Genomic DNA, 26,384 nt, shown 5'->3' on the forward strand with positions numbered 1-26,384 from the left:
TTTGGCGCGGCTCCCAGATCATTAATCTGCTGGAGTTCAAAGGCTCTTGCCACGGCAAGCAGGAAAACCGTACTTTCGCTTTTCCTCCACATACCTTCCAACGCAGTCTGTCGCAGTCTTACTCTCCTGTAAGTGCCATGAATCTGGGCCCTAAACCTGTTGTTGGGATGCTGCCAGGGAGATAAAGTCCATCATGGCCCCAGGCCGGCTGCCGGACGATCCATCGGTCTCCCGTAGTCATGCAGTATGAGCGATTAGCGACACGAGTTTCCTGAAAATACCTTGCCACATTCCAGGGCTCGTGCACACTCTTATCAGCAGATAATGCACAGCCAGAAGTCGCACTCAGGAGAGCATTATTTACAAGCTTTTATTCAGCGTTGATCAGAACAAGGAAAGACATGACTGTCTGCATCAGTGTCTTCGACAGAGAGAGAGAAACGAAAGCAATAGCAAACATAAACATCCTGTGAACAGGAAATACGCAGGCTGTGACACAAACATCCTGCTCCCTTTTAAGGTGGAACGGAAATATCCTAACAACAAGCACTTCTGGAGTATGCTACATGTACAACCACTGCCTGTTTGACTGGTTGTGCAAAAAGCAGACGACAGTGAGCCTATGTTCCTGTGAAGCAGAACTCAATGCTCTGTCATTTTCACTCATGGATTGTGAATGGTTGATGCAACTGTTCAAGGACATCAGAGTCTCTGTGAAATGTCCTGTACAAGTGTATCAAGACAATAGATCGTGTTTGGCTTTGCTGAACTCAGAGAGTTGCAAGCAAAGGACCAAGTCCTTGCAGATTAAGCTACATCGTGCAAGGGAGTGTATTCAGAAAGGACTCATTCAGGTGTCCTACATGGCAGGAAATGAAATTCCTGCTGATCTGTTGTCTAAGGTTGTTAACAGAGAACAACTTAAGGTTTACGTACAAAGGTTGCAATTGGGTTGAACCACAGGTACTACAGGTTACACGGAAAGGGGGAGGATGTTAGGATATTTCCGTTCCACCTTAAAAGGGAGCAGGCTGTGAGTCACAGAGTCTGCGTATTTCCTGTTCACAGGATGTTTATGTTTTCTGTTGCTTTCGTTTTCTCTGTGCTGGAGACACTGACGCAGGCAGTCATGTCTTTCTTTGTTCTAAGTCCGCTGAATAAAACTTGTAAATAATGCTCTCCTGAGCGCGACTTTTGCTGTGACTATCTGCTGATAGAGTGTGCATGAGCTCTAGAATGTGGCAAGCTTTTTTCTAGAAACTCATGTCGCTAATTGCTGATACTGCGTGCCTACGGGAGATCGATGGATCGTCCGGCAGACGGCTTGGGGCCATGATGGACTTTATCTCCCTGGCAGTATCCCAACAGTAACTGCAGGGTTTAATAGTCATACCTTCAACTAAGGCAGGCATTTTGGAAACTGCCTCAAAGTTTAAATGACCAAGTTGCCTGTGATAATCATGAATACATCCTGCATGCAAAACCTTGTTAGTATCTGCAATACAACCAGTTTCATCCTGCACAACATCAACAGAATCATCATAATGCAATACAAACAATCAATCAATATAATCAGCATGCAATACAAAGTCATCTTTCTTGGTGATGGTGCACTTCCTCTTCTTGAAGGAAACGTCTATGTCCTGTTCAGTCAGCTGCGAGATGCTCAATAGGTTGTGTGCAGCATCTGGAACAAAAAGAACATTGTGTATCGATGCATCCAAGCTGTGAAGAACAACCCTCCCGTAGCCTTGACTGGAGATCGTGTGGTCATCCGCTTGGTGAATCGCACCTTCCTGCGGAGTAAAGGACACGAACAGGTGTTTGTCTTTGCAGATGTGCTGGGTCACTCCCGAGTCAACGGTGAAGAAAGATCTAGACGTCTTCTGAACCTGTGGAGTGTAGCGTGAGACCATAGCCTTGTGTTGCGTCGTCCTGGACTTCTGACCTTTGCCTTTGCCTTTTCCACGTGTTGAGCTTTTGCTGCGCTGTGCTGTGCTGCGCTGCTCTGTTGCCTTGGCCTTGGGATGTTTACACTCCCTCTTCACGTGGCCTAGACGTCCACATGAGTAGCATTTCCCTGCCTTCAAAGCTTTGGCACCATCTAGTGGTTGCACTGCATTCTGGGATGACATCTGTGAGGACTCCCTCTGGGTGATACAGCTGGCACTACGCTGATCTGCTTCATTCAACACCACAGCAGTAACATGCACTACTGTTAGCTGAGCAGTAGGCAAAACAGTAAGCTAACTGGCAATCACTTCCCAACTTGAACCCAAAGAATGTAGAATCAAGAAGGAATACATAGCCTCTGGAAAGGTGATTCCATGCTGTTGCAACTCATGGCTGAGATTCTGCATTTCCATGAGGTGAGCACGTACGTCTGCTCCATCAGCAAGTGCCATATCATGAAACTTGGCATAAAAGAACAAAGAAGCTCCCGCCTCTGTTCTTAAATGTGACTGTTGAAGACTGTCCCACATCTCTTTGGCTGACCCTTTGCCACTCAAAAGACATAAATCTTCAGGAGACACAATAAGCGTCAGAGTCCCCCTTGCTTTGGAATCCTTAGCCTCCCATTCTTCGGACACTGGAGCTGGGGGGGGAGGGCGTCTGAAATCACATTAAACAGACCCTCTTTTCTTAGCAGAGCTTCTGCATACTGCACCCAGTCCTGATAATTCCCTTTTGAAAGCTTAGTGTAAGGGTTCCAAGGGGTTGCTCGAGAGCAAGCAGGCAAATACCTCCCTGCTCGGCGGTGAAGCCTTGCTTTTGATGCAAAAATAAACTTTATCTGTCCAGAGTGCCACTCTCCCGTGGCTGGCTCATTCACTGGCAGACTCCGTGAGTGGGCGGTCCTTAAACTTTCCCCAGCAAAGTAATTTCTTGATGCCCAGTCTGCGCCTCCCCTCTCGGCACGAAAGCTTACTGCGCAAGGAGGGCGTGGGTAACGGAGGACCTCTCTCCTCCCGGCTTTGCCCGGGCAATGTGTCCTGGCACCGCCTCGCCTCCTCCGAGCCCTGCAGCTCCTCTCCACTGGCAGCGTGGTTACTCTCCTCCACTGAGGAGGAGCTGCTTCCTACGATCTTTGGGGGCTCTCTGTAATCCATCCGGCTTTTCCTCTCTTCCTCCTGAACCGATGGCAGTTCCCTGACACTTAGGAATTGCCATTGCAAATTGAAGAGCTTCTGTCACTCTCGCACGAGCCATCTTGTGTCTTTAAAGCAGGCTGTGTCTGTTTACAAGCAAGCTGCATTCCAAAAGCACACTACTTGAGGCTTTTTGCTTTCTCCTGCTGCTGCCGGTAAGTGCTTTGGCTAAAAGTTCAAAGTCCACCCTTATTGCCATTAATTAGGGACTGGCAGGCTTTCCGAGGCTTGAGCACATACCTCTCATCAATCTTCTTGACACGCAGAGAAGATAACCTGCATTCCGTTCTTCTGGGCCCGGAACCAAAAATGTCGGGATCTCCGCTCGGCCAAGCTGATAAAGCTCATTTTCCTCCAGCCGAGTCCTCCGACGATAATTAACGACCTGAGCTTGATGAGGCCTCAGGCACATTCCCGTTCAGCAGAGAATCAAAGCAGCACAGGGAAGTGATGAGATTTATGGCTACATCACCATGCTTTATTTCTTACTACGCAGACAGTAAAGAAATATACATCCTCTCTCTATGAAAGCAGAGAGCAACTGAACAACAAAGGAACAGGAAACCACTAACGTCCCATCCGTCTCCCGTGAGACTTCCAACAGTATGGAATGTGTGGAATGTAAACAGAGTCCTGTGACTCCAAGCAGCTGCACAGTGGCACAAACAGAAACTAACATGGACTACACTGACAGGTAGCAGTTCTCCAGAGTTTCAGACCAAGATGTCTCCCAGGCATACCTGGAAATGCTGGGGTTTAATCCTAGTACCTTCCACATGCAAGGCAGATGCTGTATCACTTAGCTACACCCCTTCCCAAAGAGGGCACAGCTGGGGAGATAAGCTGGGAATTCTTCTCTCGGTTGTTTATTTATTCCAAACATTTGCATTCTGCCCTTCATCTAAAACATTCCAGGGTGGTGAGCAACAAGTCTAAATAAATTATTTCTATCATAAACACTAAAATATACAATAAAGACATAGTATTAATAGATAATATGAGGCATCAGCTACAATCATTCAGGAGACAAAGGCATTCCACAAATAAAAGCCCGAGGGAAAATTAAAATGTTTTAGCCTGGTGTTGAAAAAACTAAAAAAAAGGGCAATGTACAATAGGTGCCAGATACAACTCTTTGGAAAGTGCTTGGGTTGCAATCTGAACTGGAGAACAATTCAGGACACCCTTGACACCCACAAATTTTAAGACAAACCCTGAAACTGATAATGGAGCCCGAAGACCTTTGCTGGCAGCCCAAAATGAGTCCTAGATCAGAAGAAATTAACTTTGGCTGCATCATGCAAAGTGATAATATGATTTGCTCTGCTAGTAAAAGAATGAAGAAACACTGGGATGTACAACTGATGTACCACAGTTTAAAGCTAATTCAGGCCCTGGGTAATTTGATATTTAACGATTTGTGATTCTATTTTTAAATTTGCGCACAGTGGTTTAAACATATGAGATGCATTTATTTGATACATAGGGGTTGATGAGGTAAATTTATAGAAACAGTAAATATGCATACATATTGCCATTAGCCATAGCTTTTATTTTATAAACCCAAATAGCACCAACCTGCTATTTGTTGTTAAATGGCTTCCTTTCAGTTATTACTGTTGCTTCAGTTTATTTTTTATTAGTGTGGGATAATTTTTAACCATAATATGTGCATGATCATTAAAGTGAGCACTGAAACTCGTATATTTGGCTTGAACAAATCATTTGCAACTGAAACAGCAAACTCAGAGTCTGATTAACTAAACATATTCTATTTATACTAGAAGGAGTGGGAGGCTGTGAGCAACAATTCATGCTTCTTGTATGAATTCAATACTTATCAACCTTTGGCATAAATTCAGAATGTATTGTTCCTTGAAACACCAGCATTTTTTGGAGTCCTGTGGAGGACAGTGAGAGGAGAAAGACCAAAATATGTCAGCAAAAAGGTTTCTTGGAAACTGGTGGATCCTATCTGTCATCCTGACCTAAGGTCTTCAAGGTTGCTCTTGAAAAACTTTGTTTCCTTAGTGGCACACCATAAACATGGCAATAGCTATGTGGAGATATTGTTTTATAGCTGATCCATTCCTCAGATTAAAACCAGTTAAGTACATGTAGCCTGCTAGAAAGAACCTGCCCTTTGAACCAATGCTCCCTAGTAAATACCGCATTTTTCGCTCTATAGGACGCACCAGACGATAGGACGCACCTAGTTTGGGGGGGAGGAAACAAGAAAAAAAAATTCTGAATCCCAGAAGCTAGAACAGCAAGAGGGATCTGGCTTCTGGGATAGCCTCTTGCTGTTCTGGCTTCTGGGATAGCCGCTGGGATAGCTGGTCTAGCTTTGCGCGAAGCCTCTGCAGGGCATGGGGAGCCTTCATCCCCGTGCCCTGCGGAGGCTTTTGGGACAGCCTGCGAAGCCCCCGGAGGGCAGTGGGATGAAGGCACCCCGCTGCCCTGCGGAGGCTTTGTGCCGCTAACCCCGAAGCTAGAACAGCGAGACGGAGTGCTGCGCAGCGCTCCTTCTCACTGTTCTGGCTTTGGGGACAGCCTTTGAAGCCTCCACAGCTAACCCTAAAGCTTTTGGAGCGCAGCGGGACCTCGCGCTGTGCTCCAAAGGCTTTGGGTTCCTTTCGCTGAAGCCAGGAGAGTCTTGCTCTCCCGGCTTCAGCGAACGGAACCTGAAGCCTTTGGAGCACAGCATGAGATCCCGCTGCGCTCTCCAGGCTTCAGTGAAAGCAACGCGTAGCCTCTGGAGCGCGGAGGGAGCTCTCCCTCTGTGCTTTGGAGGCTTTGCGTCGCTTTCACTGAAGCCAAGGAGCCTGCATTCGCTCCATAGGACGCACAAACATTTCCCCTTAATTTTTGGAGGGGAAAAAGTGCCTCCTATAGAGCAAAAAATATGGTGCATCTAAATGTCTGTGAAGTTTTGTTCCTGCTACACCTAACTAATTTACTATTATGTCTTGTGGGCCTACCTCATCATTGACCCTTTGATGTGTGCAGATCTATGAATTTGTTTAAACAGTTCAACCCAAAGTTTCATTTATTTCATGTGCATTATTTTTGGATACACGTTTTGAGCTGCGCAAGTGGCCACTTTGCCTGCACAATGAAAGTGAAATGAGAAGGAGGAAGACATTGAGAAATCTGCCATTTGTCTTTGAAGTGCAACTGCTTGCTGAGTGTTATAAAGAAAGCTCTGGCAGAGCTTGAGAGCGGCCAGAGAGGAGCCATGTTACTCCTCTGGTCCAAATATACTGTTTCTAAGACTTTACGTTCATTCCTACATCTCTTAGATCAAGAAACCATACAGCCTTATCCTTTGGTTTGTGTTTTTTTCTTCCATTTTCATGCTCAACAACATGCAATATGGCTAGACACTATTTTCCATGGAGGTCAACCTGAAATTAATCTTGTATTGCATTTCTTTTAGCAAGCTTTATTTACAGAAAAAATGCATTACATGTGATGGGAGTTATTTATTGGAGTTAGACTTTACGTATGGAGGAGAAGGTCTGTCATTGGCTGTTGGCTGTGATAGTTAAATGAACCTCTATTGTCAGAGCTGCCCAAGGTCCCAGCTCACAAAGGACCAACGCCAGTTCGTTGTTATATACAAAGGTCTTTATTGAAGTTCATTTTCGTTTACACAGTCGCAGCGTGCAGCTCTACATCTGAAACTCTAGACCGCTGAAGCTCCGTCTGAGTCTCCTCCCCCCAGACACCAGTTTAAGACTCTAGCCTTGCTCCACCTCTTCCTCTGCTCTTTCCTCCTCTGGGTCCGCCTGTCAGCTGGGGTCTCGCCCTTCCTAGACTCTTCTGACGCTGAGTCTTCCCCCTGCCTCCGGCGGGCTTTAGGACCTGGTTCCCAATCCGGGCTTTCTGCTGTCCCGCGCGCCTGTACATTTGGACTTGGCGCGCGCGCCCAGCCGGCAACCTTACTCCGGACTGTTACACTGCTCTGGTCACTGCTTACCCCTTCGGGGAGGCTAGCTGGGCTTGACCTCCCCTCCGTTCCCCCACTCTCCGATGGAGGCGTGGTCAGTCTTGACTCATATTCTCTCCCTGCTGGAGGCGACGCTGGCTCTGACACCTGGGACCCTTCCCCCCCACTACGCTCTGGTGGGGAAGCTGGTCCTGATCTCCAGCTGCTGCTTTGGGAGTCCCCGCTGGCCCCCCTTGCTCTAACCATCGGCGCCTCCTTCTGGGAATCTTCTGATTCACTGGAGAGGCTCATGGAATCTCTCGGGTCACTGCTATATCCCCCTACGCTGCCCTCCGATTCTTCCCCTTCGCTCTCCATTTCCTCTCTCCCCTGTGCCTCTGTTCCTGAGGCCCTGACATCCATCCCCCCTCGAAGCCTCCCCCTTCCCCCTCCCCCTCTTCGGGTGCGGGTTCCGGGTGCTCCAGTGCTGTGGGGGTGATTGCGGGATACCGTTCTTTCCCCCCAGCATGCAGCCGCCCAGCTGGATCCGGCCAGTCCGTAATGGGCTCGTCGACGTCGATCTCCTCTGCTTCCATCTCTCTGCATTCGTGCTCGAACCCAGGATCTTCCCCCAACATGTCCATGTCCTCTCCTGTTACCTCGGGTGATGCTGCGTGTAAGGGCCCCCTCAGTAGCTCTCTTCTCCACCCCACCTCCAGTTGATTTTCCCACCAATAAGAGCGGTCTGTGCCAAACCCCGAGCATGATCCCTGTGGGGTGCTTGTTTCTGGCGCCGTTTCCTCAGCTGATGAGAACCCCTGGAACGTGCTGGCTGAAAGTGTGGGTGTGAAAAGCCAGTCATCGAAATAATCTGCCGGCATAGGTCTGTGTGGGAAGAGTGCATGGAACTCGTCTTTGAGGTAGTGCTCCTCCAGGGCATAGTCCGGTACCCACCTGTTGGCGCTGGCCAGGGTACCCTCCCTGGCGAGGAGATATTCAACTCCCTCTTCCCCCCATCTCGAGTCCAAAATCTCCGTGACCTCGTTGAGTGGCGCCGCCCTAGGCGACTCCCCCCTTGTTGGCGATTTCCTGAGTGGGTCTGGGGCGGTCCCTGGCGCCTGAAACCTGTGGGGTTCCTTGTAGGGTGTGAGCACTGATCTATGAAAGACCGGATGCATCCTGGAGCCCTCCGGAAGCGTCAACCGGAAGGCCACTGGGTTGATTTGTGCCTCGACTTGGTAAGGCCCTAGCTGCTTGTGTCCGAGCTTCTTCTTCGCTAACGATATGGCTGGCACTGCCTGGGCCGCTAACCAGACCCAGTCCCCCACCTGGATGTCCTCCCCGACTCTCCTGTGCCTGTCTGCCTGCACTTTGTAGGCGTGTTTCGCTAGTTCCAAGTGCCTTCGGAGTTGCTCATGGACTTCCTGTAACTCTGCTGCCAAGTGCTCTGCTCCCCGTGGCTCCCCCTCCCCCTTCGTCTCAAAGCCCGGGAAGGTTCTGGGATGCCGCCCATTGTTGGCGAAGAACGGTGTCACCCCTGTAGACCCGTGCTTGGTGTTGTTGTAGGCAAACTCGGCCAGCGGTAGGTAGTCCACCCAGGTCGAGGGCTGTTGATTCACGTAGCATCTCAGGTACTGCTGCATGATGGTGTTGACCCTCTCCGCTTGTCCGTTGGTCTGCGGGTGTTGTGCTGACGCCAAGTTGATCTTGACGTTCAGGATGCCCAGCAGCTTCTGCCAGAAGCTCGAGATGAATTGGCGACCCCGGTCGGACAAGATGGACCGTGGCAAACCGGGAACTCTGAACACGTGGTCTATGAACAGTTTGGCGGTCTGTTCCGCTGTGGCCACCTTCGCGCAAGGAATGAAGTGCGCCATCTTGGTGAACAGGTCTACGACCACGAGTACCGCCGTTTTTCCTCGCGAGCTGGGCAGATTTGTGACAAAGTCCAGTGCCACTTTCTCCCACGGTTCGAGCGGCGTCTGTAGCGGTTCCAGCAGTCCCGCCGGCTTCCTGTGCACAGGTTTGGCCCGTTGGCAAGTGTCACACCTGGCGACGTAATCCGCGACTTCTCCCCGCATCTGGGGCCACCAAAAGTCTCTGGCTACTAATTCCGCCGTCTTGTCCTTGCCGAAGTGCCCAGCGCTGGGCGCGTCGTGTAACTGCTGCAGGACTTTCGCGCGGAGGTTGTCTCCCGGCACGTAGAGAGCCCCTTTGCGGGTGAGCAGTCCATCGCGTATCTGGAACTCGTCGTCCTTCGCTGTGCCTCTTCGCACCTCCTCCATCTTGGATTGTGCGAACGGATCCGTCTGCAGCGCGCGACACACCGCGTCCAGGTCCACGGTGGCTGAAGCGCATGCCCACGCCTTCGGTGCGAAAATGTGTTTGGCCACCACCGGTGCCGCTTCCTCGAGATACTGCGGTTTCCTGGAGAGTGCATCCGCCATGACGTTGTTGTCGCCCGGGATGTATTCTATCCGATTTAACTTATTCTTATCAGACTTGCCAGATCATCTTCAAAAAATAGAATCACATGCCCCTAAACTTAATCAGAAACCAGTTCCTCTCTTATTATATGCAGACGATGCAGTCCTACTATCACTAACGAGCTTGGGTCTGAAACGTCTTATATCTTCTCTGACCCTTTACTGCGAATGCAATAAACTCTCTATAAACTATGAGAAGACAAAAATTTTGGTCTTCTCGAACGGTTGGAAACTAGAGAAATGGAAAATAAGAGGGCAAGAAATCCAACAAGTAAAAACCTATAGGTATCTGGGAATCTTATTCCAGAGCAATTTAGGGTGGGCAAATCATCGCACAAATGCCATAAAACAGGCAAAGTGCACCTCATCAGCAGTTGCCCGTTTTTATTATCAGAAAGGTAATCAATTTATTCCTGCGGCCAATCAGATATTTCAAACAAAAGTGCAAGCCCAGATACTCTATGGAATCCCGCTATGGGTCCAAGCATATAACAGTGATTTAAATAAGATTCACTCCTGCTTTCTGAGACGTATTCTTGGACTCCCAGCTGTGATCAAATATGAAACAATGTGTGCAGAAATAGGCATACACACAATGGAATACTGGGCATGGTCCACCTCAATAAAGTACTGGTTACGCTGCCACTTTCGCTGCTCTCCATCAAGCCTGCTCGCTGATCTGCTCAAAGACTCCTATAAATCAAGATGGTATCAGTACCTCGAAAAAAAGATTGAATCTTTAGGCATCGAGCTGGAGCCCCTGTACAATTCTAATGAGCAATACATTTTCCATAATATCCTAGCTAGACTAAAGGATGTCGAGAGACAAAATATTATGGCAGCTGTAAACAAAATTTGCTCCCCCATATTCTATGATTTAAATATCTTAGATAGCAGAGTCAATTACGTTACTAAATTAATAATCCCAGCCCAACGCAGGGCTTTTATGCTGGCCCGGTTGAACGTTTTTCCCTCAGCATTTGTCTGGGGAAGATATCAAAACATCCCTAGAAACAAGAGATTCTGCAGATGCTCTATGAATGTCCCGGACACTGTAGAGCATATTCTCTTTCATTGCCCATTGTACAGTACGCTCCATCAACGCATGCTGTCCCCTCTTTTGGGTGGTCTGGAACCCCAGCAAGGTGAATGTGTGGGATTCTGCCTATCTGACGTTGACCAAAGGATAACGGCGGGGGTAGCCGAGTTTTTGGCTGCAGTCCTCCAAGGAGCAGGTTAACAAGGAAAACCACTGATTCTATATGTATATATATATATATGTTTGTAGCCAACTGCTGCCTTTTTATATATACTTCAAGGCTTTTACATGTTATTTTCCTTTTTACGGTTTTTATTTGTATAATGCCTAATAAAGGTTTGATTTCAAGCTTTCAAGTATTCTATCCGGAAGTCGAAATCCGCAAAGAACTCCGCCCAGCGGATGTGTCTTTGGTTCAGGAACCTTGCCGTGCGCCAGTACTCCAGGTTCTTATGGTCCGTGCGGACCTGCACAGTGTGCCTGGCTCCGATGAGGAAGTGCCGCCACGCCTTGAAGACTGCATGAATGTCCAGCAACTCCCTGTCCCAGATGGTGTAGTTCTGCTCTGACTTGCTGAGTTTCCTGGAGTAGAATGCGCAGGGCCTCCAGTTCCCTTGCGGATCTTGCTGCAACAGGACCGCCCCCACCGCTCTGTCCGAGGTGTCCGTTTCGACCCTCATCGGTTTGCCGGGGTTTACGTGGAGCAGCTGTTCTTCGGACGCGAAGAGACGCTTGAGTCTCCGAAAAGACTGCTCCGCCTTGTCCGTCCAGGTGAACTTCTTCTTCTTGGAGCTGAGGGTGTCCGTGATGGCCGCCGTCTCCTTCGCGAACCCCTTGATGAACTTGCGATAAAAGTTGGCGAAGCCGACGAACCTCTGGACCTCCTTCCGATTGCGCGGGCTCTTCCTGTCCAACACCGAGCGGACCTTGGTGCTGTCCATGGCGAGTCCCTTGTCGGACAGCTTGTAGCCCAGGAAATCTACCTCCGTCACGTCGAACTGGCACTTCTCCAGTTTGGCGTAAAGTCTGTGCTCCCGTAGTCTCTGCAGGACCTCCTTGACGTCTCTCTCGTGAGCCTCCTGCGATTCCGAGAAGATCAGGATGTCGTCTAGGAAGCACACGCACTTCTTGTAGAGGAGTCCCGCTAACACGTGGTGCATGAAAGCTTGGAAACAATGGGAGCCATTTTGGAGACCAAACGGCATAACTCTATACTCATAGGTGCCTAGAGGCGTAAACATGGCTGTCTTCCACTCATCGCCCTCCCGCATACGTATAAGGTTGTACGCCCCTCGTAGATCCAACTTGGTGAAGATTCGTCCCTTCCTCACCGTCGCGAGCAGGTCGTCGATCTTGGGCCTGGGGAATGCTGTGGGCTTTGTCCTGGAATTGATGATCCTATAATCAACTACCAATCTGCGTTGGGGCGTGTCTTTCTTCTTCACGAAAAACACGGGACTGCCCCCCACTGCTTTGGATTCTTGGATGAATCCTCGCTTCAAGTTGTGATCTATGAACTCCCTGAGTTCTTGTAGTTCGTCTTCAGACATGGAATACAGTTTTCCAGTCGGCAGCGTCGCCCCCGGCAGGAGGTCAATCGCGCAGTCGTAGGGCCGGTGGGGAGGCAGCTTGTCCGCTTCCTTCTCGCAGAAGACCTCCAAAAACGCCTTGTACTTGTTGGGCACCGCTTGCACCATGCCTAGGTGTAGCTGTGGTTCATCTTCGTGCCCCTCCTCTTCCTGGCTGGTCCGGATGCAGTGTTCTGCGCAGTAGGAGGAGCAGAAGGTCAATTGCCGCTGGTACCATGCTAATGCCGGGCTGTGCCTATCCAGCCAACTCATGCCCAAGACTATGGGCGTGTCTGACAGGTGGGTGACGTTGAAGCTGATGACTTCGCGGTGATTTCCAATTTGCAGTACCATAGGCGATGTTTGGTGTACCACCTGTCCTCCCAGGAGCTCCCTGCCATCGACCGTGACGACGTTTAGGGGCATCGTGGCTGGTAGGAGCGCTATGCGATGTAGCTTGATGAAGTCCTCTCCCACAAAGTCTGCATTACTACCAGAGTCAATGGTGATAGGGACTTCCAGGGTGAGTCCATTGGGCAACTGGAGAGATGCGGTGAGTTGCACCACTGGTTTGGGTGGGAGGGGGTCTGTGGGCTGCAAAATCTCTGGGGACTGCTTCACTGACTCGCCTGGCTGGGCCCCAGTGCCTCTGCTTCCAACCAGGCTTTGCCGTTTCCCTGCAGATGTTCCCCCTGCTGAACTGCTCCCCTTACTGTTGCTGAGGCTGCAGTGTGCTTCTGGATCCTCTGGGGACACTCTTTGGCCATGTGCTGTGCACTGTCGCAGATGTAACACTTCCTGCTCCCTCTAGGAGTCTTCGTCTTGACTGCTCCTGGTGTTTGGGCTCTGGTCGCTGTCTGAGCCTTGGCACCACCTATCTCCATCGGCTCTTCTCCCTCCCCCAGCGGAGGCGTGGAGTGCGCGCGCCCTGTTTCTCTGGGTATGAAGGGAGGTGCTCTGGCCGGTGCGCGTGCCAGACGACCCTCATCCCTGCTCCAAGGGCGTTCTTCCAGGCGTACCCCTATCGTGAGCGCTCTCTGGACGACTTCTGCGGTAGTGTTGGGTCTCTCCCCCCTTGCCAGCTCATCTTTCACGGATCCATTTAGCCCCTCCCAGAACAGATCCCTCACTGCAGCGGAGTCCTTTTCCCAGCCCAGCACATTTACCAACGCAAAAAAGCGGGCATGATATTGTCTCACCGTGGCTGTGCCCTGCCGCAGCCCATGCATTTGCCTCCTGGCCACATCCACATCTACCGTTGATTTAAAACAAGCGTCCATAGCCGCGATAAATGCTTTTGAATCTCGGAGGGCGGAATCATCTTCGCGCCATAAATTGCGCAGCCAGGATTTAGCTTCCCCATGCAGATGAGTTATTATGAAGCCTACTTTCTCCTCCTCATCTCTAAAGTCTTTCCGAAGCAACTTGAGCACGAAAACTATGTCTGCTCTGAAGTTGGGATACTGCTTCAGGTCCCCGTCGAAGTGGGCTACTAGGCTGCCACCCCTCTTCCCGAGGCCAACTCCCTCCGGCTTGGGTCCCGGCAGCCCCTCTCCGCCCAAACGTTCCCACCTGGTTTGCAGATCTCGGCAGCGCGCTTCTGCTTCCTCTTCCTTCTTTCTGGAGGTTGCTACTTCTGCGTAAAGCCTCGTGACTGCTTCTTGCAGTGCTGCTACCTGCTCCTCAGTAGTCATCTTTGCCTATCTTCGTGAGCTCGCAAAAAAAAAAAAAATTTTTTGAGACGGAGCTTACTGTCAGAGCTGCCCAAGGTCCCAGCTCACAAAGGACCAACGCCAGTTCGTTGTTATATACAAAGGTCTTTATTGAAGTTCAGTTTGTCTTTCACATCAGCAGCGTGCAGCTCTACGTCTTAAACTCTAGGCCGCCGAAGCTCCGTCTGAGTCTCCTCCCCCCTGACACCAGTTTAAGATCCTAGCCTTGCTCCACCTCTTCCTCTGCTCTTTCCTCCTCTGGGTCCTCCTGTCAGCTGGGGTTTCCCCCTTCCTAGACTCTTCTGACGCTGAGTCCCCTAATTCTTCTCCCTGCCTCCGGCGGGCTTTAGGACCTGGTTCCCAATCCGGGCTTTCTGCTGTCCCGTGCGCCTGTACATTTGAACTTGGCGCGCGTGCCCAGCCACCAACCTTCCTCTGGACCGTTACACTGCTCTGGTCACTGCTTCCCCCTTCGGGGAGGCTAGCTGGACTTGACCTCCCCTCCGTTCCCCCACTCTCCGATGGAGGCGTGGTCAGTCTCGACTCATATTCTCTCCCTGCTGGAGGCGACGCTGGCTCTGACACCTGGGACCCTTCCCCCCCACTACGCTCTGGTGGGGAAGCTGGTCCTGATCTCCAGCTGCTGCTTTGGGAGTCCCCGCTGGCCCCCCTTGCTCTAACCATCGACGCCTCCTTCTGGGAATCTTCTGATTCACTGGAGAGGCTCGTGGAATCTCTCGGGTCACTGCTATATCCCCCTACGCTGCCCTCCGATTCTTCCCCTTCACTCTCCATTTCCTCTCTCCCCTGTGCCTCTGTTCCTGAGGCCCTGATATCTATGTTCAGAGGAAGTCTACTTCTAAATGCCTAGTGCAGCAGACTATCTGGTGATTCCCCTTCATCTGGGCCTGGTCAGTCTCTTCCCCTTCCTTACATTGCACAAACAGTTGACAGTAATTGAATTAGCTACTTTTCTAATTTGAACCTCATTTCACTATCACCTACAGCTCCAGCTTGTGAAAGCTCAAAAACATTTATATATCCAGTGCTGAAACGAGAGTAGATGGACTTCCATCATTCCTGACCACAGACCAGGGCTGATGGGACTTGGAGTCCAACAAAATCTGCCTGGCCCTAATAAGGTATTTTCTTAGGTTGTAGTTGCAAATCTTATTCTCAGTCAAAAATAAGAGTCTACACTTTCCCACTGAGAATAAGATTTGCAATAAGAACAGCCTTGAAGTTCAGCTATGTTGTATGGAAATGTTCTTTTTACAGCATGAGCTATCAGTGATACGTGGTAGAAAACATAATATTTGGTTGAGCATTATAATGAAGTGTGTACCATTGAACTCAGTTATGCTTATTCCAAGTAAAAATGTCTACCATTATACCGTATTTTTCGCTCTATAAGACGCACCAGGCCATAAGACGCACCTAGTTTTTTGAAGAGGAAAACAAGAAAAAATATATTCTGAATCCCAGAAGCCAGAACAGCCAGCGGGATTGCAGCGCAGCGATCCCGATGGCTGTCCTGGCTTATGGGATAACTGTGCGCAGCCTCTCCTTGCCCGGGAGAGGCTGCGCGCGGCCAAGCAAGAAGCCAGGAGAGCCAGCGGAATTGCAGCACTGTGATCCCGCTGGCTGTCCTGGCTTATGGGATAACTGTGCGCAGCCTCTCCTTGCCAGGGAGAGGCTGCGTGCAGCCAAGCAAGAAGCCAGGCTGTCCTGGCTTATGGGATAGCCGCGCGCTGTGCTCCAGAGGCTTCCGGCGGCTATCCCTGAAGCCAGGAGAGCAAGAGGGGTCAGTGCGCACCAATCCCTCTTGCTCTGCTGGTTTTGCGTTGCTTTCACTTAAGCCATGGAGCCTGCATTCGCTCCATAAGACGCGCACACATTTCCCCTTACTTTTTAGGAGGGGAAAAGTGTGTCTTATAGAGCAAAAAATATGGTAAGTACTGATTATGGATTTGCTGCTGGGAGATTCTACTATAATTAGTTACGAGAATATTGTTGTGGTCAGCTTCACTATTGGGTAGTTGAGGAAGTAAATTATAATTGATTGCTAAAGGGAAAGTCTGGCATGAATTACTGGAATCAGCGCAGTTAAAAAGCTGTTCAGAGGAAAACATCACACAGAGCCAAACAAACCCAGTCAGGTTTTTGATATTGGTTTGGAAAGAAGAATGCAGAGGGAGAGAGGCGGAGGTCAAGCAGAGGAGGTCACAGGACAAATTTGTAGGAGGAAAATGTATGAATCCCTGTGACTCACATGTGTAGGGTAAATTATAAAAGAATCAGCTGGGTGCATGGATTCAAAATGTGGAGCTAAATTCACTCTGAAACAGGAGAGAGCCTCTAGTAGCAGAATTTAAACTCACAAAAGTCAAGCAGCAGTTGGAAGTGTAGGTTGTTAAAACTTTTTCATATCCCATTTAGTCTGCTTGCAAAGTGCTCCCTTCTTTTTATCCCTATGTGAGTGACTCTAAGCAAAAGACCTGCAGCACAATACCTTTTTAAAGCAGTTTTCTTCTTCACCTGTCCCCAACCCACATCACCCCCCGCCCAATAATTCATGCACAGCAGCTTTATCAACCTCTATTCAGGCTGTTGCAAGTGAACTCAATATTGCACCCCTGCTAACTTTGTTTTTTCCATGTTTTGGAGCAACTGCCAAACCGACATTTTAAATTATCTATTTTGCACTGGCTTGCAAACAACCCCTCCATTACAGCTCAGAATGAAAAAACATGAGCTGTTACAAGTGTCAAACCACTGCAGCTATCATGTATTCACCCTGCATTATTTTAACGTTGACACTTGCTTTTCCTTTACTGGATTTCCCCCCTCGTGCTCATGGGACTAGTCAAAGCTTTGCAAGATCCGGAGCTGGGCCTCTCTGAACTCGGAGGCTATAGTCACATCAGTGTCACTCTGTAGATCAGACTTCAATTCCTAGCTCATTCCTTTTCAACCTGTCTGTCTCAAAATTCACTTGCATCCTGGATGTGACACTTAGCTGAACTACTGTAGATTCCGGCGTATTAGGCGACTGGGTGTATAAGATGACCCCCCAACTTTTGCCTTTAAATCACAGAGTTTGGCCAAGCGCTGCCAGGGGCAGAGCACGCACCCCTCCTCTGCCTCTGCCGTCGCAGCAGCAGCAGCCCGAGGCAAGGCGTTTGGTGGGCGGAACTCCCTCCCAGCTCCCTCCCTCTCTCCAGGAAAAGGCCGCGAGCGGCTCCCAGCCCTGCGCGATCTGGGGAATCCTCGGACACGTCATCCCCAGGCCAGCCAATCGGCTGGCCCAGGGTGTGTGGCTTGCCTCATTTAAGGCAAGCGCGGCTGAGGAACTCTCTCTTTGGCCAGATGCCCTTGTCATTCAGCTGGGTGAAAATGATCTGGCCTACCGGAAGGGCGTCGACTTAATGTGGAACATTTTTGATGATTTTGATGATCTGAGGATTTCTTTCCCAAATTTAGTCATAATTTGGTCATCACTGTTGGAAAGGCGCACTTGGAGGGACTGCCGATGCCCTATTACTATAAACAAATCCAGAAAGACCCTGGAATGCTCAGTGGCTCGTAGAGTGGCAGCACTGGGGGGGGGGGGGCGGGTCATTGACCATCCCAACATCCAGTTCAGCAAGGTGACCCTCTACCGCGAGGATGGCGTGCATCTTTCCAATGCAGGAAATGATGTTTGGTTGGCTGGCATATCTGTGGGGATTAGGGATTGGTTGCAAGTCTGAGGGTATTGGCGGCGAGCTTTGCTCGAGTGGCGGTTAGGCATTGGTATGGGTATTGTTATGTAGATGTATGGGGGGGAGCGCCATCACCTCCCCCGGATATTGAAGGGTAGTCCGGTAAAGGATTCTGGGGGGCGTGGCCCCGTCCAAAGCCTATGGAGGCCAGGACCCAAGGCACGCCCCCGAGCAGTGACCCTGGGGGAGTGCCTAGTTGATGTGCATCAGCAGGGCTCCCCCTGCTGGTGTTAACCCTTCCCGGTCTTCAAGCAAGCATGCTGAAGCCAGATAGTCGGATAGGACCAATGCCTAAGCCAATACCGCTCATCACCTGTAACCAATAAAGTTGTGGCCAATTTTAGCCCATTAACCTTAAATTAACGGTGTCTTGTGTCTTTATTCCTACTGGTGGGAGGTGGGAACTTGCCACGCGAAGGGGAAATTGGTCATCCGATGTCATCAATACTTCAGGTGACTGACAGGATGTGGGACCCTACTGCGGGTCAGGGGCTTTGCCAGTAGTCAGAGTCCACCAGCTGGATCCTGTCTTATGTTTTCAGCAGAGATATGCTCCAGAGAAAAAGACAACCATAAAGAAAGTCTGTCAGGTCCTTGTTCAAGGATGAGTGCCTTTTATAATTCCCTCTTAACAGGGAGGAACAGTGAATGCTGTGATTGTAGCAAGTGAGTGTCGGAGAAAAATCAAGAATTCCCTAAATCTTTAATATTTTTCAAAACTAAAATAAACACACACAAAGCCTCTGGGATAGGAAAGAATGCAGCCTGAAATAAACATATAGTGTTGTTGTTTAGGGAGGAAAGGGTCCCAAAAGCTTTAGCGTTGAACTAGAAACAATAGATAAAAGAAGCAACTAGGCTGAGATTAAAAGAAAAATAATAATTCAGGACTATTTTTTAAACCCTATATCTGTATTTATTCTGTGAGTGCAGAATAAATATTCTCTTTGTTTGTGGGCCAGATATTTTCTCATTTCATCCTTTATTTAGAATGCAGAGCAAAGACAGAATAAGTACAAAGCTTTAAAACAGCATACATGGGTATTGTGCTAAGGGATTTTTTGATACATAAGCATAGTTATAATGACCATTGAAGAATGTTTCCTAGTTGTATAGATGCTAAATTTGGATCTCCGCTGCTTTGTTAGGCAAACAGGAAGATACATTGCAGAAAGATTGTGGAAGATGACATGGAGAACCAATTGGGTTTTTAGGAGGGAAATTCAGCTCCTAATGCCAGCACCTGACTGGCCAATTAGGAAAGCTGAGGCGTGCATTTATAACATACCTCCTCCCCTGTTGGGCATGCCAAACATTTCCTTGCCTGTTTGCGATTACCTGAAGTCCATTATAATGGTCTTAATGAGTGGCAAAGGCATTTTTCAGCAAGGCAGCTATTTTGATTTTTCCTAAATGCACACCCTTGGTATAACATTGTCATTTCAAGAGGCAATGTAATTTTGTAGGCTCCATCCAAGTGCTGTGCTGGCAAACAATAGAAGAGGAGATTGGAGATTTCCATTTAAATATATTTCTGACATGTTGCTTGTTCCATTTTTTTCTTTCCTGTTAAATAGCATTCCTTTCATATATGATTGTTCGGGTAATCAATCCCAGTCAGCACGGCCAATGAGCAGGAATGATTAGAGTTGAGTTTCACAACATCTGGAGGCTACTGAATTGGCTGCCCTGATGTAGCAGCAGGAAACCATGTTTTCCTGTCATATTTGAGCCATGCCCGTGGTTTTTCTTGGTTAACCTAGATGTTTGGAATATACATGACAGAAAATGAAGTGTCGCCATTAAAATAACTCTGCGGTCCATCAGGAGTATGGTTTTTTATAATAATAAAAAACTACTAATAAATACATATGAATTAATAGATATTCCACAATGGAGCACCGAAACACATAGATTTAGGTTGCAATTTTAACTTTTTTCTTTTCTTTTCTCAAAAGCTTATACTATAGGAAGTTCACAATGAAAGGAAAGCATAGTGTTGACATCACAGTGAGCATCTGAAGCAAATGTTGCTACCTAAAATATTTACTTCACCAAGTAAGAATGTTGAAAACAATCTGGCTGGGCCCATACTAAAACCCTTGCTTTGCCTGGAATGGGAGCTGGCAACAGCCTGATGAATTGACCAAAAAGGGGCCGGGTTGGATGGCAGTCATGAGATTTAAAGTACAAGATGATGAGGGTTGTCTTCCCAGGGGCCCAAATCATTTTTCAACTCGCCTGTGTTTCTCCTTTCTATCCATATTTGCTGTGAACACTCTTGTTTGTTTCATTAAGGTATCTGCAGCTGGGATAGGAAACCTCAGGCCCATGGCCAAATGAGACCCTCCTGTCCTTCCCTATCAAGCCACTGGGACTCGTCCCGGGCCATGTCCCACTGTGGGTCACATCTCCTGTCCTCAGAACACATCCCTTTTCCCCTTATCCACTCTCCTTTAGGGCTTTTGCCTTTGATCAACAGGTAGAGGGTGATGAGAGGGGTATCGATGTATAGAACTTTCTGACTCTTGCACAGCTGAGATGGAGCCTGCTGTGGAAAGGTAAAAATCGCATTTGATTGTTTTGCCCACTTCCCTCTGCTCCTGCCCACCAGTGGAATACGGTCCCCAGAAGGATGTCCACAGGAGAATGTGGCCTTCAATTTCACCACCCCTGATCCTAAAGAATTCAGATAGCTATTAATGAAATAATATAGTTGGTGTTTCAAATCCAAGAACAATGAAGCAGATGTCTCTAACCATAATGACATGGTCATTCATCATCTCCAGCAGTCATGTATTTTGCTTATCATATCTATACGCCGACCTTCTTTCAAAGAAGGCAGAGTGCCTTGCATAAAGTTTCCAAGCAGTCTTTCATCCAGATAGCTGATAGAGCCGAGACTTCCGGGGTGGCGCCATCGGCAATGGCGGACTCCCTCTGAACCGGAGGGACCAGCTCTGCGTGAAACGGGTCCTTTCCGCTGCGGCGAAGTGGGGACCCTTTTAGAAATCACAGGCGGATGAAGCGTGGATGGAGTGGCGTTATATGTCAGGGATGTGTATACCTGTGAAGAAATCCAAGATTTAGAACCTCAAAGCCAAAGTGAGAGCATTTGGGTCAAAATTAAGGGAGAGAAGAATAACAGAGACCTCATTGTGGGAGTTTACTACAGATCCCCAAGCCAAACGGAGGACATAGATGATGCCTTCCTGGAACAGATGGCCAAGCATGCAAAAGGAAGGGAGATAGTAGTAATGGGGGACTTCAATTACCCGGATATTTGTTGGATGTCAAACTCAGCCAAGAGCATAAGGTCAAACAGATTCCTCACTGGCCTTGCAGACAACTTCATTGTCCAGAAAGTGGGAGAAGCAACAAGAGGAACAGCCATTTTAGATCTGGTCCTAACCAATGTTGATGACCTGGTTAGTGGGGTAGAAGTGGAAGGATCATTAGGCGCGAGTGATCATGCTCTTCTGAAGTTTACTATACAGCGGAAAGGAGCAGCCAAGCATACTAGGACTCAATTTCTTGACTTTAAGAAAGCCGACTTCACAAAACTTAGGGAAGTGCTGGGTGAGATCCCATGGACAGTAATACTAAAAGGAAAGGGAGTTCATGATGGCTGGGAGTTTGTTAAGACGGAGATAGTAAAAGCACAACGTCAGGCAATACCAATGAGACGGAAACATGGAAGGTGCTTAAAGAAGCCAGGGTGGATATCTAAAGAACTTTTAACTGAGTTAAGATTAAAAAAGGATGTGTACAAAAAATGGAAAAGGGGGGAAACCACCAAAGAGGAATTCAAACAAATAGCCAGCACGTGTAGACACAAAGTCAGAAAAGCTAAAGCACAGAATGAACTCAGGCTTGCTAGAGAGGTTAAAAGCAACAAAAAAGGCTTTTATGGGTATGTTCGTAGCAAAAGGAAGAACAAAGAAACAGTGGGGTCACTCAGAGGAGAAGATGGTGAAATGCAAACAGGGGACACAGAAAGGGCTGAACTCCTCAATGCCTTCTTTGCCTCAGTCTTCTCCGATAAAGCAAACAATGCCCGACCTGAAGAATTTGGAGCAAATGATTCAGCAAAGGAAACACAGCCCAGAATAACTAAGGAGATAGTACAAGAATACTTGGCTAGTTTAGATGTATTCAAGTCTCCAGGGCCAGATGAACTGCATCCAAGAGTATTAAAAGAACTGGCAGATGTGATCTCAGAACCTCTGGCAGTCATCTTTGAGAATTCCTGGAGAACAGGCGAAGTCCCGGCAGACTGGAGGAGGGCAAATGTTGTCCCTATTTTCAAAAAGGGGAAAAGAGAGGACCCAAATAATTACCGCCCAGTCAGTCTGACATCAATACCAGGGAAGATTCTGGAGCAGATCATTAAGCAAACAGTCTGTGAGCACCTAGAAAGGAATGCTGTGATCACCAACAGTCAGCATGGATTTCTGAAAAATAAGTCATGTCAGACTAACCTGATCTCGTTTTTTGACAGAATTACAAGCCTGGTGGATGAAGGGAACGCAGTGGATGTAGCCTACCTTGATTTCAGCAAGGCATTTGACAAGGTGCCCCATGATATTCTTGTAAAGAAGCTGGTAAAATGCGGTCTTGACTATGCTACCACTCACTGGATTTGTAACTGGCTGACTGACCGAACCCAAAGGGTGCTCATCAATGGTTCCTCTTCATCCTGGAGAAGAGTGACTAGTGGGGTGCCACAGGGTTCTGTCTTGGGCCCGGTCTTATTCAACATCTTTATCAACGACTTGGATGATGGACTCAAGGGCATCCTGATCAAATTTGCAGATGACACCAAACTGGGAGGGGTGGCTAACACCCCAGAGGACAGGATCACACTTCAAAACGACCTTGACAGATTAGAGAACTGGGCAAAAGCAAACAAGATGAATTTTAACAGGGAGAAATGTAAAGTATTGCACTTGGGCAAAAAAAATGAGAGGCACAAATACAAGATGGGTGACACCTGGCTTGAGAGCAGTACATGTGAAAAGGATCTAGGAGTCTTGGTTGACCACAAACTTGACATGAGCCAACAGTGTGATGCGGCAGCTAAAAAAGCCAATGCAATTCTGGGCTGCATCAATAGGAGCATAGCATCTAGATCAAGGGAAGTAATAGTGCCACTGTATTCTGCTCTGGTCAGACCTCACCTGGAGTACTGTGTCCAGTTCTGGGCACCACAATTCAAGAAGGACACTGACAAACTGGAACGTGTCCAGAGGAGGGCAACCAAAATGGTCAAAGGCCTGGAAACAATGCCTTATGAGGAACGGCTAAGGGAGCTGGGCATGTTTAGCCTGGAGAAGAGGAGGTTAAGGGGTGATATGATAGCCATGTTCAAATATATAAAAGGATGTCACATAGAGGAGGGAGAAAGGTTGTTTTCTGCTGCTCCAGAGAAGCGGACACGGAGCAATGGATCCAAACTACAAGAAAGAAGAATCCACCTAAACATTAGGAAGAACTTCCTGACAGTAAGAGCTGTTCGACAGTGGAATTTGCTGCCAAGGAGTGTGGTGGAGTCTCCTACTTTGGAGGTCTTTAAGCAGAGGCTTGACAACCATATGTCAGGAGTGCTCTGATGGTGTTTCCTGCTTGGCAGGGGGTTGGACTCGATGGCCCTTGTGGTCTCTTCCAACTCTATGATTCTATGATTCTATGATTCTATGAAGCCTGTGACCGTGGGACTTGGCGGGCACCCTTAGCGCCCCCCAACCCGCAAAGGAACCCACTAACGGGTGCTGTGAGTCAACTGCTATTTTCGTGGAGTGAAGCAGCACAGCCGTTGCCGGAGAGCGCTGCCTTTTTCCTGGGACAATTTGGCATTTAAAATAACCACCTGTGAGTACTTAAACATTGAACAATTGGACTTCAAATAAGAACTGGCGATTAGAAAGGAATTGGATTTAAAAATTCACCTTATATTGAGTCTCTTCCGGGCCTTAGCCTCCATTGGTGATAACCATCTCGGGGTCTTGTTTTCTAATAAGTCTTTGTATTTTGTCCAGACAATAAATATTGCTTTTCTGACAATATGGTTTTTGAACCCTTTATGAACCTTAACCTTGTCGTACCACAAATATGCATGCCATCCAAAAGCATTATTAAACCCTTCCAGATCTAGGACATCAGTGTTCTCTAACAGTAACCAATCCTTCATCCAGCAGAAGGCTGCAGCTTCATAATATAACCTTAAGTCCGGCAGGGCAAATCCCCCTCTTTCCTTTGCATCAGTTAGAATCTTAAATTTTATTCTGGGCTTTTTGCCCTGCCAGACAAACTTAGAAATATCTTTCTGCCACTTTCCAAAACATTCCACTCTGTCCACAATCTGTAGGGTTTGAAACAAAAACAACATCTTTGGCAATACATTCATCTTTATAGCTGCAATTCGACCCAACAAGGAAAGTTTCAATCTTGACCAAGTTTCTAGATCCTTTTTAATTTCTAACCAACATTTTTCATAATTGTCCTTAAATAAGTTCAGGTTTTTGGCAGTCAAATTTACCCCTAGGTATTTCACCTTCTTTACAACTTTTAGGTCTGTCTCTTTCTGAAACCTTTCTGATTCCTCAGTTGTCAATTTTTTCCCCAAAACCTTAGTTTTTTGCTTGTTCAGTTTAAATCCCGCCACCCGACCAAACTCATGAATTAATTCTAAAACTCTTTTCGTACTAGATTCTGGCTCCTGTAATGTTAAAACCAAGTCATCTGCAAAAGCTTTCAGTTTATATTGTTTCACTCCGACCTGTATTCCTTGCACCAACCGGTCCTCCCTAATCATGTTCAAAAGCACCTCCAGGACAGAAATAAATAACAAAGAGGATATAGGGCAACCTTGTCGTTTTCCTTTTTCAATTTTAAACTCTTCTGTCACCACATTGTTAACTATCAATTTAGCTTTTTGTTCTGAATAAATTGCCTCTATTCCATTTTCAAACCCCCGTCCCACTCCCATCCCTTCCAGGTTTTTCTTCATGAACTTCCAAGAAATATTGTCAAAGGCCTTCTCCGCATCAATAAAAATTAACACTGCTTTTGTATTGATATTAGTTTGCAAAAGTTCCAAAATGTCAATAATGTTCCTAGTGTTATCAAACAAGTGTCTACCTGGGAGAAAGCCTGCCTGGTCTTTATGCATTACTTCATTTAACACTTTTTAAAGTCTATTTGCCAAAATATCTGCAAAAGTTTTGTAATCCACATTTAGGAGTGAGATGGGACGGTAGTTCTTAAGTTGAGTCTTTTCAGTTTCCAGTTTGGGTATCAATGTGATGAAAGCTTCTTTCCACGATTCCGGCGCCTTCTTCCCCTCCATGATCTGATTGCAAACCTCCAATAGTGGTTGTGTCAAGAAATCTTTCAATATCTTATAATACTTGGAGGTAAGTCCATCTGGCCCTGGAGATTTGCCTAGTTGCATATTCTGAATGGCACCCTCAACTTCTTGTTGTGTTATCTTATAATTCAGGATTGTTCTCTTTTCCTGGGATAATTTCGGTAGCCCATTAATTTTTAAAAATTGGTCTATCTCCGTCTCTTTTTGCGGCTCTTGCGTATAAAGTTTTTGAAGTATCTCTGGAAGCACTTTCTAATTTCCTCAGGTTTCTGGATATTTCTCCCTTCAATCTCTAGGTTTGTAACCGTATTCAATTTTTGTCTCTTTTTCAACTGCCATGCTAGCAGTTTCCCACACTTATCCGCTGATTCAAATGATCTTTGTTTCATTTGTTAAATTTTCCACTCAACTTCTTGATTTATCAATTTAGCATATTGTGCTTGGTGGAATTTGATTTCTCTCAGAACCTCCTGTGATTTTGGTTTTGATCTCAATTTTTTCTCACCATCTCTTATCTTCTCTAAGATCTTATCCTTTTTTTCATTCCAAAGTCTTTTCTTTATCGTGTTCTGTTGTATCAAAAACCCTCTCATAACAGCTTTACTTGCGTCCCAGATTACTCTTTTTTCCACCGTAGTATTCAAATTTATTTCAAAATAATCTTTTAAAGTTTTTTGGGCCTTCTTCACAATCTCCTGATCTCTTAATAGGGTGTCATTCATTTTCCATCTGAAGGAACCGATTGGAGTAAGTCTCATTTCCACTTTCATAGCATTATGGTCGGAGCAGGTTTTTGGGCAGATTTCCACTTTTCTAGTCTTAGGTGCCAGCCCTCTAGTTATCCATATTTGGTCGATTCTTGTCCATGACAGATGGGCTTCAGAAAAGAATGTTCCTTCTTTACCTAGGGGGTTCTTTGTCCTCCAAATGTCAATCAAGTCCATATTGTCAGTTAGTTCAAAAAAAGTTTTAGGTAGTCTGCCGTCTTTTGTTAAATTTTGATTTTGTGACTTGTCCATATTTGTGGAGACCACCCCATTCATATCTCCCATCATAATGATGTTGGTATAGTCCAAATAGTCCAGCATTGTCTCATGCAGCTTCTTGTAGAATTCTGATTTCCCCTCATTCGGTGCATAGATTCCTAATATTAAAAACTTTTCTCCTTGAGTCTGTATCTCGATTGCCAGAATTCTTCCTTGCTCATCTTTAAATAAGAATTTTGGTGACAGGCTCTCCTTTGCATAAATCACCACTCCTCTTTTCTTGACTCTGTCCGATGAAATATATTCTTGGCCTAATCTTTTGTTAATTAACACTTTCCTATGGAGCCTAGTCACATGCGTTTCCTGCAAGCAAATAATGT

General features: G+C 47.3%; 1 long non-coding RNA gene across 1 annotated transcript in view; it reads right to left on the bottom strand.

Annotated features, from left to right (window-relative positions):
- Positions 1-355: 355 nt before the first annotated feature.
- Positions 356-26,384, bottom strand: part of LOC310697737 — an 895,058-nt gene continuing 869,029 nt past the window's right edge. The window contains exon 5 of the long non-coding RNA XR_014521179.1: positions 356-505. This is a non-coding gene — a long non-coding RNA (uncharacterized lncRNA). The remainder of the gene's footprint in view (positions 506-26,384) is intronic.

The sequence above is a fragment of the Podarcis liolepis genome (genome assembly GCF_965112155.1).
Source record: "Podarcis liolepis genome assembly, chromosome: W".
Classification (NCBI taxonomy): domain Eukaryota; kingdom Metazoa; phylum Chordata; class Lepidosauria; order Squamata; family Lacertidae; genus Podarcis; species Podarcis liolepis.